The sequence below is a fragment of the Aphelocoma coerulescens genome, chromosome 3 (genome assembly GCF_041296385.1).
Source record: "Aphelocoma coerulescens isolate FSJ_1873_10779 chromosome 3, UR_Acoe_1.0, whole genome shotgun sequence".
Taxonomy (NCBI): Eukaryota; Metazoa; Chordata; class Aves; order Passeriformes; family Corvidae; genus Aphelocoma; species Aphelocoma coerulescens.
This window is the reverse complement of record NC_091016.1, coordinates 13,679,506-13,690,830: the sequence shown is the minus strand read 5'-3', so window position 1 is coordinate 13,690,830 and position 11,325 is coordinate 13,679,506. Positions and strand designations below refer to the sequence as shown.

Here is an 11,325-nt window from a genome sequence, read left to right as displayed (position 1 = left end):
AGGTGTCATTCACTTGAGAAGTCAAGGATTTTAATGCCTGTTGCAAGGTAGTGCTGCTGCTGGGCAGGTAAAAAATTTTCTGTAGCAGCAAGGGTGGGGCTGTGCCCAGCCCTGCAGGGCAGACATTGCAGCCTTGGTCCTAGGGCTGTGAGGGGCTGCTGAGGGGTGGTGGGGACTGCAGGCATTCTCTGCCCATAATCACTGGCTGCGATAACTGCATTCCTCATGGGAAGTCCCTAAAAGAGGGACCCCAGGCAAGCAGGGGCACGGGGTGGTGCTCCCACAGCCCTGCAGGCTGCCTGAACCAGCTCTTGCTTTGCCATGCCAGCTTTTGGGACGTTTCTCCCTCAGGGATGAGCTCTCCAAAGGGTCTGGCATGCGGATTCCTGCCTGCTGGGAGACCGCAGCACCCCACTGCATTCCCGGGAGGTCGGAGCCACCTGGGGGCAGGGAGAGGTGGCTGTGACGAGGGAGGGTGGTGGCTCTGCAGCTGGAGGCAGGGTTTGGTCGTGCCATGCAGCTGCTGGAGCACAGCCACCTCAGCGCTGACACTGGGACAGAGGGCAAGGAGGACAGCTGGCACCTGTGCTGGGCTGGGCAGAGCTGCCACGAGCTGAGGACCAGCCCCTTGAGCTCCAGGCTCAGCAGGAACAGCACCAAGCAAAAATGCCACGTCCCCTGGAGAGGTAGTACCTGCCGGTTTAACCTCTTGCGTGGCCTTTTGACTTTCTGATCTTGAATTTTTCAGCCTATTCCCCTTTGCATGAAAAAAATGTCTTTGTTTTAAACTTTCTTTCCTGTCCCAAACTTCCCGAAGAGGCAGAAATGACAAACCCTGTCTCAAAGCCCAGTGTGGTGGAGCATGGACTAGAGATGCCAAAGCTCAGGCTAGCTTGGCCATATTATACATATAGCTGTATCTACAATACACGCAGAGCACTTTCAGTCTCCCAGCACTAGGTCAAATCTCTGTGGCTGACAAAGCCGACAGCATCGTCCCCTCCCGCCACACACCGGAGTGTGGCCCAGCACGCTGGCCATCACCGTAAATCAACTCGTTGCTTGCCTTATTTGCGGCTTCCAACTGGCAACACCGCAGCTCCCGTGGCGTGCCCTTCCTAACAAACTGTTTCCCAAACTTTTCTGCTGAAAGCTGCAGGATTTGGCTTCTCAGTGGCATTTGTATTCAGCGGGAGCCCCCTGCTCCCGCCGGCTCCTCGCACCCTGCGATGCGGTGGTGCCTTCGCCGTCTCTGCACAGCCTGAACTTGGCAGCATGTGAGGTCGTTTCCCACAGCTACGGGTAAAGCTCGGGGACCACGCCTGTATTGTGGAGCTAGTTCCCCATCAGTGCAGCCAAACTCCTGTGAAAGCCTCTTCACTCAAGCAGAGAACAGTTATTGCCTTTGATAAGCTTGTAAAACATTTCTGGCTGTTTCTGGATTTCTCCGGCAAAGACACATAGCAGAAGATTAAACTCGCTCGTGTTCTACCCCAGAGCTTAACAAAACTAGGGAGAAAAAATGGAAAGTGCTCCTGGACAGGTCAGGTATGGTTTAGCTGAGGAGAAAAGCCTGACTTTGAAGCACCCACCTTCATACAGAATCACAGATTGGAAAAGATCAGTGAGTCTCTAAAGTCATTGAATCCAACCATTAAATATTTTTGGAGGAATTTGATCAGGACCCAGTTGCAGAATGGGAAAAGCTGTTGGCTTTCAGGAGTTGTTGATGGGGAGCACATGGCATTGCATGCTCCTGGTAATAAGCATAGCCCAAGGCAGGGGAGGCAGCCCAGGTCTCCTGTCCTTCAGCAGCTGTGGCTCTCTCTGCTGCTGGAATGAGGCTGTTTGCTCAGGCTGCTCACTGGCCTCATCTTGTCATTCAGAGACCTTTCCTATCCTGGCCTCTATTTCTGAGGTGCTGAGCAATGACCCTTAGCAATTACTCATTGTGCTTCCCTTGACGAGGGATTTTTTGGGCAAGGATCTTCGGGGCTCATTTTGCGCCAACCCCAGTGGAAACTTGACCAGGACTGAAAATTTTAGGACACCTCCTCTGTGAAAATGTACCCAGGACAGAAGGGTCTGGCTTTATGTTTGTGATGTTTCACCCTTCACAGCTGCACTCAAAGCACAATTTCACTGCTGGGTAAGAAGCTTAGCCAGGACCTTGAGATTTAGCCCTCACTGCTACCCCTGCAATTACAACCTCTGTAAGGACCTCCTCATGGACACGCACCCATGAATTTGGGTAATGGAGGTGTGGATGGCTTTCTACAAGCTGCCAGAGGTCTGCTGCAGCCAGATGAGTAAGACCAGCCTGAGAGCAGCTTCCCCCACCAGGAGGACTCAGGCTGTAGCACAGGGCTCATCTGTGCCTGGATGGGTTTCAGTGCCTCTTACACACTGTGAGGCGGAAAATCACTCTGCTCAGAAAGGTGCTTCAGAAAACCAAAATATGTGCACTGAGACCACTCACTTCTGCTGCTGTAGGAACCATCACTGTGTGGCAAACGATTAATGGGACAAGTATGCACCACTCCCCTCTGAGCCTCCTCCAGCAGTGCTGATGCCCTCCCAGGACATGATGCTGCCTGACAACCAGGGCGTAGATGTCATCCCCTCCCTCACTGCCTCAGACAGCCTAGAGTAGCATGGCAGGGACTCACAAGCCTTGGAGTTACTATTTCTGATCAAGAAATGGAAAATCCCTTCTCTGGGGAGGTGCCACCATGTCCTCTCAAGATGTTTCAAGGTGCAACTATGCCTCACTTCTACCAATTTTGCTGGAGACCTCCTGGATTACTGTGGTTTGGAGAAGAGACTCATTCTGTGGCATGAGGTTGCTCACTTTCTCCTCTCCATGTGTTTTCTCTTCTGCCACAGCCTGGCCCACCAGGATGGACCATGGCTGCCCTCAGGAAGCCTTCAGGACCTCACTGAAGGCATGGGTTGCACTTGGGTAAGCATGTCCTTGGAAATGGATAAAACATTAAAGATACTTCACAATTAACAGATTTATCATCCAACATTCAAAGAGCAGTATTGGGGGCAAACTTCAACCCCTTCCACCCCCATCTTGGTTGGAAAGGATGGCAGCTGATAGTGCTCCAAGAGGATTTGTGCTGCCAGAAGCAAAGCCTGAACAGCTGTGAGGTCGTCCAAAAGCATCTGAGATTGTGACTTTGCCACCAAAATGGGATTATGGTGGCAATATCATAGAATCCTAGAACGGTTGACGCTGGAAGGGACCTTAAAGTTCCAACCCTCCCCCTCACTGGGCAGGGACACTGATGTGCAGTGGTGTGGACACTAGAAATAAATTGTTTTCTGCTGTTTCATCTGGCTTCTCCATGACTATTTAGTAGCATGAAGAAAACATTTCAGCAGGGGTTCCAGCTAAAGTCTTTTGTTTCTCTCTAACTAAGGAAGGGAAGCAAAAATGGCCTTAAATAAAAGGATTCACTAAGCAGGAGAATCTGTGATAAAGGTTGTCTCAGCAGAGATGGGGCAGGGAAGTCCAATGTGCAGCAGGCAAGAGCTAAGGGGATGAAATGCACCCATTTCCATTGGAGAAGGGGTAAAAGAGCAGGGCAGGCTTTGTGGGGAGTCACTGTCCTACCACAGAAGTCCTTGAGATCATTTCCAAGGGGCTCCAGGGAACTTGCCTGGCAGTGGATGACTTGGCTAGAACATGGAGGAGGTGAAAAACATGTCCATTTCTAGCAATAAATACATGATCTTTTCCTTTCTATTATGGACTGTATTTTCAGAGAATGCGCCCAAAATGAGCAGGTCTAAAATTAAACCAAAATAAAGGCAACAAGTCATTGATAACTTTGTGGCTTGAAACGGGTTAGCAGCTGGCACTCCCTGCCTTCCTCCTAAATCTCCCTAAATATGAGCACCTGAAGGGACATGGGGGGCCCAACAGGACCACACGTTCTTTGCAGTTTTCTCCCCGGGGCAGGACAGCCTCATGGAGCCACAGCTCCAGGCTTGAGGCCATCCTGAATTTGGTCCAGCAAGAGCCTGCCAAATCCCACAAGGATGCCTCATCCCTGCTGTGTGAAACCACTGCAGCGTGACCTCAGGAAGGCAGCACTCACACCACGTGTTGTGTCGATGAGAGGCAGCTGTGGGGAGGCGTTCGGCTGTCAGGAAGCCTCACGTTGACGATGAAATTTTGGGATGCAGCACCTTCAGTTGTGGCTTTCCATTGGATCCTCCCAGTCCTGTCACCCCAGCCTGCAGCCCACTAATGCAAAGCAAAGCAGTGATTCCCATTTGTTCTTGCCAGCTCCCTCAGTGGCAGCACTTGAGGATGTGAAAACCTGGAGTTCACCACTGGCCCTTTGGGCTGCTCCACCCTCAGGGTGCTTGGCAGCACTGCCATCAAGGGATAGGCTTCTGCCAGTTGAACCATGGCCCCAGAAAAGATCTGGTGGCCTTGAGAGGTTTCTATTATGCTTGAAAACAGGTGATATTTTGTTCCTTTCTCCAGTAGTGTGCATGTAACACTGCACGTGCCAGGGAAGGAGGCTGGTGGTCTGCCAGTAAGGGGCACAACCATTGCAAGAAATAAAATGGAAATGAATTTTTTTTATGCAGTTCAGGGGGGAAAAAGGATCATGTGGACACACTGGGGTTGGTCTTCTACTTGGTTTTGCAGGACGAGGAGTTGGCAGAAGAGCACCATTCCCTCTCTGGGACAAACTCCCTTGTACTGCTGCACGTGGGCTTGTGAGCATAGATTTCGTTTTCCTTCAGAAACCAACTGGTTGGGTAACTGCAAGAAAAAATACTCAGAAATGTAGTGAACAGGGGAAAAAAAAGTCATCTCTCTGGAGGGGACATTGGTGGGAAGACAGTTTTGCAAAGCTGGGGCTGCTGCAGAAGCCTGGGCATGGTCTCAGGACATGGAAGGGAAGGGCTGCTGGACAAAGAGAGCACTGAATGATGCCAGTAGGTCTTTCCTGTGCATTTCTGTTCCTTGTTTGCCTCAGGGATTAATGTGTGTGTGTTAATAAACTCAGTAGCCATTAGAAGGAAGCTCAGATTTTGTTTTGTTCTTGTTTTTTCCTCTTTATATTTGATAGCATGTGGTTAATACAGAATTGCAGGTGGAAGAAATAGATATAGAGGGAGTTGTTAAGTAAGTATGCAGCCAAATTATTTTTTGTGATGGGTGGGAATAGGAGATGGACATTTTCAGCACAGATAAATTTACCGTTCTCATTTGTGGTTAAATCACCCTATAACTAGGGTTAACCTTCTCTTTCACCTTGAACCTCTGCTGCTGTTCAGTTCCATGAGAATATCACATATTTCCCTTCTCATTCAGATTCTAATGTTACCTTAAACTAACCTTGTTTTAAAACTTGCTATTAAACTTCAAAATAAAAACTAGAATTCTGTGCATCTTGTTGCACGAAGCGTAAACTAGTGTATATAGGCATGTGTCTCCTAACTGCTTGGAGGCATTCCCTGTTGTCATAATCTGGGATTTTGTATTAAGACGTGTCAGTAGCTTAAATTCCTCCCCCATAATCAAGAACAGGAGCTATCCAGAGAGGAGACCAGACAATATCAGCCCTAGAAATGGTCCATCAGGAATCTCACCAAGTCCAGCAAAGGCAAATGCCAGAGCAGAAATGGAGCCAGGCTCTTCTCAGAGATTACACAAGGGGCAATGGGCACAAGGTGGAAGAAGAGAAATTGCAGTTGGATATCAGCAAAAAAAAAGTGTTTTCCATGAAAGTGATCCAACAATGGAGCCCAGTGAGGCTGTGGAATATCTGTCTTGGGATATGAAAACCTTGGCCCTGAGCAACCTGATCCAGCAGGAGTTGGAGGAGGAGCCTCCAGAGGTCCCAGCTCCAGAGCTCCTGCCTGGCCTCTGTTTTTCTGCAGATCTATGACTTATTAAGAAAACCCCATGGTCTATTGGTAGAGAAACCAGAAAAATTACAATAACTCCTTTAGTCTTGTTCCTAACCCACCTGTTTGATGTTTTTTCTTGCCAGGTTCACCATGCCCCAGGGCATGTCCTTTCTTAATTCATGTCCAACATTTTAAGACCCAATTACTGGCCGGTCAAACACCTCTTCATGCTTTGCTTGGCCAAGTCGAGTGACCTGGAAACCATCTCTCTCCCCTTGCCTCCAGCTGCCAGGCAGGCACCAAAATCCTCCTGAGATGTTTCCCCAAACCCACAGGAGTACTCACCAGCAGTGCTAGTCCCTAATCTTCTGGGCTAGGAAGCTTGGATGCCAGCAAGCCCAGTCAGCCTCAGTGGGGCAGTGAGGGAGGCTCATCACCCAGTGGCTGAGCCCCATCCCTTGCAGACCTCCAGGCCCATGGCAGACCTGCAGCACCAGCATTCCCAGGTCCACCACTGTGCTCCTGGCTGCAGGGAACCTGCCTGACCACGAGTGCAAGGTGGAAGGTAGATGAGCCTGGTGTGGTACTGCAAGGCTCTCCCCACCTGGGATTGCTGGGTGGGCACACAGATGTCCAGTAATGGTCACTGGGTCTGAACTAGGTCCTGGATCCAGCCCTGGGCTTGCAGGGGAGGAAGGGGAAGGCTCTCACCCCACTGCAGGCGTAATGAGCTGTTTTTCTCCCATGTCTCCAGCACTTGGCTTCCAGCCCCGAAAGGAAGAGCACCATGCCAAGAATTTCCACAGCTGTGTCCAACAGAGCAAACTGACACCTGATTTGCTGTTAATTATAGCGGTGGGAGTAGGTTCAGGGGCAAATGTGAAAGGGTGACAACCGGGTGGCGATAAGGACAAGCCTCGTCTGTCGTTTGTCATAGGGGCTTGTTGGGAGGGTTTTGTTTTCTGTGAAAAACCAGTACAAAGACTTCCAGCACGCAGAGAAGCAGCAGGCAGGACAGGACCTATAGAAACCCGGCCTTCCCCCCGGCTGTCTCCCCCCCAGCAGCCCCAGACCAGAGAGGGCTGCGTTGTTCCCAACACCCCCTCCCAGCCCCGCGCCGTTTGTGTGCCGGCGTGGCGCCAGGCGCTGCAGAATTCCTGCAAGAAGGGAGGTAAAAATAGACCCTGAATTATTCCAGACCTTTTTTCCAGTCTGTCTGTGGGCAAAATAACCCCCATTCCCTTGTGAGGCCTGAGCAGCTCCAGCCATTCCCAGCACCACCAAACCCCCACCAAACTGGGAAACCCTGCCCTTGCAGCCTCTGTTGTGCTTCCTTGATGGATAAATTACTATTCAAGAATGCTGCAGCTCCAAGGGGGAGCACCCATAACCTGTAGATGGTTCCCGCTGAGGTTGCTAACAGGAGATTTTTAGGTGCAACCAGGCTTATTTCTGATTCAGCTGTGGCTTTCAGCTGTTGCCCCAAAGGTGTGCTGTGTGTCCTTGCTTTAAACATGGAAAAGAGAGGAGAGACAGAGACAGAGAGAGAGACAGCGAGAAAAAGGCCTAGAATTGGAGATATTACCTTAATTTAAGAATTTGTTTTATTTTATTTTGTTCCAGCATTGAAGCAGGTGGAGTTGAACAATGGCTGGGTGAGCACGGCAAGGGCAGGGAGGACTCTGTTAAAAAAAAAAAAGAAAAAAAAAAAAGTGGATTGTTATACCTTTTTAAACACTTGGGGAGGATTTCAGAAGAAGGCAGGCACAGGTTTCTGCACCCCTTGTTGAAGCCCTGGGGTATCACAGACCGGTGCCGCAGGGATATTTTTTAACTAAGCACTTTGAAACCTGTGATCTGTTTCGTGCTACTAAACTCGTTAATGCTTTACATCCTCCCCGGCTGATGGCCGAGCACGGATTGCTTGAACTTGGCTGCTCCCCAGCCCACAGGGGCAGTTGGAAGGAGAAGAGGGAGTGGGAGCGATGGTGCTCGCTGATGAGCCTCCGCTCGTCTGGGAAATACTGCAAATGGGTGTTGGTCAGGAAACAAAGCTCCTGAGCAACCGGGAATGTGTCGGGCGGCTGCTGCACTCGCTGGGCAAACAGGAGGCGGCGGAGCTCAGGTGCACCGTGGCCCGTGTGCCCCACCCAAGGGGGCCCAGAGGTGGCCTTTTACAGCTGCCAGTCACTCACTTTTTCGGCCAAAATTCAGATTTAAAAAAGAAAAAATGAAAAGTGACAATATATAACTATATATATTACACAGGTTTTACAGACTGTGTAAATACATACATCCATAATATAAATGCATATAAATATATTAAAATATATATAAATCTATAAGTAATAAATATTTATATTATATACACGCACAGACATCCTTGGGGATCCATGTGTGCATCGTGTCTACTTTGCTGGATGCCTGGATGCACCTGGAATTATATGCATGTAATATAAATTCCTGGACTTATATTGTAGATAAAGTTGTAAATATGTATTTATATAATATAGAAAAATATATGTATATAATAGACATAAGAGATAGAAATAATTTATACATATTATATATATATGCATATGATTACATATTTATTATTACACATACATATGTCACAATATTGTATATTATGTATATGTACTATGTACTGATATCATATGTATATTATAAATACATGTCTATTTATAGTATATATCTATTAAATATATATAATTGACAAAGAAATGGCCATAAAGCAGTTGTGTTACTATTCATATCATCTGGACATCAACAACAAAATTTTTTCTATTCTTCCCTAAACAGTAAGTTAAAATGTTCACACCTTGGTTTTCCAACTGCCTCACAACCATATTTCCTTGCATTTGCACTGTCTTTTCCCCATAAACACCCAGATTTCCATTATGTGCTGACCCTGCTCAGGTCAAACAAGTCATAGGCAATAAATGAAGTGGATGAAAAACAGAGGAGAGAGGAAAAATAAATGTCCTCAGTGGGAAACTTAATAAGGAGAGCTAAGGAAGAAATAAATGAGATGAAAGGGGTGATGCTGGGTATTCAGAAGGGCTTTACGACCTCCCCTTGTCACCAGCCACTTGCAAGCCAGGAATGAGCCCAGCCAAAAACTGCCAGTGCTGAGCCAAAACTGGAATGGGGAGAAGGGCCCAAGTAAGGGGGGGGGACAGGACCAGTGACCAGTACTTTTGGCAGCATCTTACACTGGTGTAAGCTTCTCAGTTGATGAAACCAAAGGAAATCACAACTAATGCATTTATTTATTTAATTTATGAGGCTTATTTATGAGGCAGCTTATTTATGAGGCATAAAACCAGGCAGTAGTTTGGGTTCGGTGCCTCTATCCCATTGTTCCTTTGTGATGCAGCCCCATGTTCCTGGAAGATGCTGAATGCCCTGGCTGAGATGGTGACACATCAGGCGCAGGGGAAGCAAAAGCTTCTTTTCCATTTGGGCCATTTAGACCTCTCTTTGGTGTTCCTGTGTCTACTTAACCCGAAATGTTGGTGCAGGTGGATGAGCTGCCAGGACACTGCTCCCTGCGCATCCCTGGCTGGCATTTCAGGAGCAGCGCCAGGAGGCTGCACGAGCAGCTTGCCCGTGTCCTGTGAGATAAACCTCTCCCTGAGTTTAATCGAGCTCAAGAGCTTTACCAAACTTTGCTGCTTTTGGACAGATTGGTTCTGGTTACCCCTACCCCTCTCTCCTTCCATAAAACGCAGTGAAGGAGGGAGGGCTTTCCCCTGGTTCCACCATAGTGAGCCAGGTCACTGGAATTAGTTTTATTGCTGGCAGATAAAAAGTTCTCTCTGCTCATTACCCTATAAGTTATGCCTGTAATTATCCTTTAAAAGGACAGCTGCACAAAAGTTGCCCCTAAGTCCTATCCAGAGATCACCTAGGCTGTGTTTGGCTTGCGGGTGTTGGGTGTGGGATCGTAGCAGAGCTGAGCTGTACAAACAGAGCAACAGGTTTAAATCAAAGCATTTTAATTAACAGTGCAAGGACAGGAGTGGGGCTGCTCTTACATTTAAGATAACAGCAAGCTCCCATCACTGTCTAGAGAAAAGGATCAGGATTTTGCTGAAGTTCTGGAGTGAATCCAGGACTTTTTCCTGGTGGATCTGGGGCAGAAAGAGGAGCATCTTCCCTGATGTCAAGAAGGTAGAATGCAGTGAGCCCTGTACTGTCTAGCAGTACAAAATGAAAAGGGATGCTCCCAGGTCCAGTGGATTGGGATGTAAAATTCACAGGGTCTTTGCATTTTTGGTTTTCTTAAAAGCCAAGAAACCGGCAGATGCAGAGGTGAGCCATCCCACCCCCAAATGGACTGGCTCATCCTGGGGGTTCCCTGGTTTATCCCAGAGAACTTACAGGGAGCTTCAGCCAGGAGAGATGAAGACCACCCTGCCCATCTCAGGCAAGGCTGCACCCATCCACCCCTTGAAACTGGAATCCAGCAGCACCCTGCCAATTCCCACACCTCATGGTAACAGGGCACTGGTCTGGTCTGCAGTTTGACTCTCTGTGGATATAAGGCTTCAGTGATGTATTACATATGATTTTACATACAAACATATATTGCAAGGCCATATAGAGCTGATTTTAGAAAAATGAGAAGGTAAAAACCAGGGTGGTGATTTACCTGGAGGGTGCTGGGGGGTATTTATGGCATGCAGGGAGTTTATACCGTAATTGGGTGTCACCACAGTGCAGAGGGAAGCCAAAGCACCGCTGGGAAGTGTCTGCAGGCAAAATTCGGGAAAATATTTGACAAAGAGGGAAATCACAGCCTAGCTCAGGAGCGACACTTGGCCCCTGGCACCTGTATGCTTGCCAGGGGCGCTGCACCAGCACGGCACCTCCCCAGCACTGAATGTGGCCATGAACCCGGGATGGAAAGCCACGGGTGGAGATGCTTTAACTCATGGTACACTCCAAAATCAGATACACTTAACAGAATCACAGAATCAATCAGGTTGGGAAAGGCCTCTGAGGTCATCGAGTCCAACCCGTGACCCAACACCACGGTGTCAGTCAGACCCCGGCACTGAGTGCCACGTCTGGTCTTCCCTCAGACACCTCCAGGGACGGTGACTCCGCCACCTCCCTGGGCAGCCCATTCCAATGTCAAACTACGCTTTCTGTGAAAAAATTCTTCTTAGTGCCCAACCTAAACCTCCTCTGGCGCAGCTCGAGGCCACATCCTCTCATCCTGCCGCTGTTTGCCTGGGAGAAGAGGCCGAGTCCCACCCGACTACAGCCTCCTGTCAGGGAGCTGTGGAGCGAGAAGTTCCCCCCGGAGCCTCCTTCTCTGCGCCCGAAGCACGCTCACCGCCGCTCAAGGGCGCGCCCCGGGCCCTCCGCCGGCCCCGCGCCTCCGCTCCCGCCCCGCTCCCGCCCCGCTCCCGCCCCGCTCCCGCCCCCGCC

The 11,325-nt window shown here is 49.2% G+C and overlaps 1 long non-coding RNA gene across 1 annotated transcript; it reads right to left on the bottom strand.

Moving 5' to 3' along the window:
- Positions 1–7,499: 7,499 nt before the first annotated feature.
- LOC138107136 (uncharacterized) lies at positions 7,500–11,224 on the bottom strand. The gene is made up of 4 exons (XR_011149258.1): positions 11,069–11,224; positions 10,541–10,640; positions 8,259–8,317; positions 7,500–7,565 (listed from the first exon to the last, which is right to left on the bottom strand). It is a non-coding gene; the product is annotated as an uncharacterized lncRNA (long non-coding RNA).
- Between the last annotated feature and the right edge of the window lie 101 nt (positions 11,225–11,325).